The 3394-nt window shown below is 40.2% G+C and overlaps 1 non-coding gene across 1 annotated transcript; it reads left to right on the forward strand.

Annotated features, from left to right (window-relative positions):
* Nucleotides 1-2274: 2274 nt before the first annotated feature.
* LOC148576769 (small nucleolar RNA R71) lies at nt 2275-2382 on the forward strand. Its single transcript, XR_015903429.1, has one exon. It is a non-coding gene; the product is annotated as a small nucleolar RNA R71 (small nucleolar RNA).
* Nucleotides 2383-3394: the final 1012 nt, after the last annotated feature.

The following is a 3394-nucleotide window of genomic DNA, read 5'->3' on the forward strand; positions in this document are numbered from 1 at the left end:
AAGAGAATGGTGGGATTTGATAGGTGAGGGGTGTTTGGGGAAGATGTATTAAGGTGATTGGTGAATGGGTGAAGAAGAGAGAGAGAGGTGGGGTAGGTGGGAATCCTGTGGGGTCTACGAATCCTGAGGTGTCAAGGATTTCTCATCCCTGCACCATGTGGCATGCAAAATGCCCCTTGCTGCCAATCCTGGCGTTAAACGCCAGGCTGCTGCCCATTTCTGGCGTTTAACGCCAGCTTCTTGCCCATTCCTGGCGTTAAACGCCAGTCTGGTGCCCATTTCTGGTGTTAAACGCTCAGAATGGTGCCAGACTGTGCGTTTAACGCCCATTCTACTACCCTTACTGGCGTTTAAATGCCAGTAAGTTTCTCCTCCAGGGTGTTCTATTTTTCATTCTATTTTTCCTTTTGTTTTTGCTTTTTCAATTATTTTTGTGACTTCACATGATCATCAACCTATAGAAAATATAAAATAACAAAAGAAAATAGAAATTTAACATAGATAATTAAAGATTGGGTTGCCTCCCAACAAGCGCTTCTTTAATGTCAATAGCTTGATAGTGGGCTCTCATGGAGCCTCACAGATGTTCAGAGCAATGTTGGAACCTCCCAACACCAAACTTAGAGTTTGAATGTGGGGGTTCAACACCAAACTTAAAGTTTGGTTGTGGCCTCCCAACACCAAACTTAGAGTTTGACTGTGGGTGCTCTGTTTGACTTTGTATTGAGAGAAGCTCTTCATGCTTTCTCTCCATGGTGACAGAGGGGTATCCTTGAGCTTTAAACACAAGGGAGTCTTCATTCACTTGAATGATCAATTCTCCTCTGTCAATATCAATCACAGCTTTTGCTGTGGCTAGGAAGGGTCTGCCAAGGAAGATGGATTCATCCATACACTTCCCAGTCTCTAGGATTATAAAATCAGCAGGGATGTAATGGTCTTCAACCTTTACCAAGACATCCTCTACAAGTCCATAAGCCTATTTCTTTGAATTGTCTGCCATCTCCAGTGAGATTCTTGTAGTTTGTACCTCAATAATCCCTAGCTTCTCCATTACAGAGAGAGGCATAAGGTTTATACTTGATCCCAGGTCACACAGAGCCTTCTCAAAGGTCATGGTGCCTATGGTACAAGGTATTGAGTACTTTCCAGGGTCTTGTCTCTTCAGAGGTAATCTCTGCCTAGTCAAGTCATCCAGTTCTTTGATGAGCATTGGAGGTTCATATTCCCAAGTCTCATTACCAAACAACCTGGCATTTAGCTTCATGATTGCTCCAAGGTACTTAGCAACTTGCTCTTCAGTAACATCTTCATCCTCTTCAGAGGAGGAATATTCATCAGAGCTCATGAATGACAGAAGTAAATTCAATGGAATCTCTATGGTCTCAGTGTGAGCCTCATATTCCCATGGTTCCTCATTAGGGAACTCCATGGAGGTCAGTGGAAGTCCATTGAGGTCTTCCTCGGTGGAGATCACTGCCTCTTCCTCCTCTCCAGGTTCGTCCATGTGAGAGGTGTTTATGGTCTTGCACTCTCTCTTTGGATTCTCTTCTGTATTGCTTGGGAGAGTACTAGGAGGGAGTTCAGTAATTTTCTTACTCGGTTGACCTACTTGTGCCTCCAAATTTCTAATGAGGACCTTGTTTTAGTCATGAAACTTTGAGTGGTTTTAATTAGATCAGAGACAATAGTTGCTAAGTCAGAGTGGCTTTGCTTAGAATTCTCTGTTTGTTGCTGAGAAGATGATGGAAAAGGCTTGCTATTGCTAAACCTGTTTCTTCCACCATTATTGTTGTTGAAACCTTGTTGAGGTCTCTGTTGATCCTTCCATGAGAGATTTGGATGATTTCTCCATGAAGGATTATAGGTGTTTCCATAGGGTTCTCCCATGTAATTCACCTCTTCCATTGCTGGGTTCTCAAGATCATAAGCTTCTTCTTTAGAGGAAGCTTCCTTAGTACTCCCTGGTGCAGCTTGCATTCCAGACAGACTCTGAGAAATCATATTGACTTGCTGAGTCAATATTTTATTCTGAGCCAATATGGCATTCAGAGTATCAATTTCAAGAACTCCTTTCTTCTGATTTGTCCTATTATTCACAGAATTCCTTTCAGAAGTGTACCTGAATTGGTTATTTGCAACCATTTTAATGAGTTCCTGAGCTTCTGCAGGCGTCTTCTTCAGATGAAGAGATCCTCTAGTAGAGCTATCCAATGACATCTTGGATAGTTCAGACAGACCATTATAGAAAATACCTATGATGCTCCATTCTGAAAGCATGTCAGAAGGGCACCTTCTGATCAATTGCTTGTATCTTTCCCAAGCTTCATAGAGGGATTCACCTTCCTTCTGTCTGAAGGTTTGGACTTCCACTCTAAGCTTGCTCAATTTTTGAGGTGGAAAGAACTTTTCCAAGAAGGCATTGACTCGCTTTTCCCAAGAGTTCAGGCTTTCTTTAGGTTGTGAATCCAACCATGTCCTAGCTATGTCTCTTACAGCAAAAGGAAAAAGCATAAGTCTATAGACTTCAGGGTCAACCCCATTGGTCTTGACAGTGTCACAAATTTGCAAGAATTCAGCTAAGAACTGATGAGGATCTTCCAATGGAAGTCCATGAAACTTGCAATTCTGTTGCATTAGAGAAACTAATTGAGGTTTAAGCTCAAAGTTGTTTCCTCCAATGGCAGGGATTGAGATGCTTCTCCCATAGAAGTCGGGAGTAGGTGCAGTAAAGTCACCAAGCACCTTCCTTGTATTGTTGGCATTGTTGTTTTCGGCTGCCATGGTTTCTTCTTCTTTGAAAAGCTCTGTTAGGCCCTCCAGAGAGAATTGTACTTTAGCTTCTCTTAGTTTTCTCTTCATAGTCCTTTTAGGTTCAGGATCAGCTTGAACAAGTATGCCTTTATCTTTGTTCCTGCTCATATGAAAGAGAAGAGAACAAGAAAGTAGGGAATCCTCTATGTCACAGTATAGAGATTCCTTGAGGTGTCAGAGGAAAAGAAGAATAGAAGGAGGAGGTAGATAGAAGAGAATTCGAACATATAAAGAAGGATAGAGTTCGAATTGCACCTTGAGGAGGAGTGTTAGTCCCTTAAATAGAAGGATGTGAGAAGAGGGGAAGAATTTTTGAAAATAAATTAAGAAGATTTTGAAATAATAAAAAGAAATTTGAAAATTTGATTGATATTTTCGAAAATTAAGATAGGGAAAGAAATTAAGTGATTTTTGAAAAAGATTTTGAAATTAGAAATAAAAAAGATATGATTGAGAGTTGATTTTGAAAAAGATGTGATTGAAAAGATATGATTGAGAAGATATGATTGAAAATCAATTTAAAAAAAAGTTTTTAAAATTAAAGTTGATTACTTGACTAACAAGAAATTAGAAGATATGA

The sequence above is a fragment of the Arachis ipaensis genome, chromosome B1 (assembly GCF_059453495.1).
Source record: "Arachis ipaensis isolate K30076 ecotype BB chromosome B1, ASM5945349v1, whole genome shotgun sequence".
Lineage (NCBI taxonomy): Eukaryota > Viridiplantae > Streptophyta > Magnoliopsida > Fabales > Fabaceae > Arachis > Arachis ipaensis.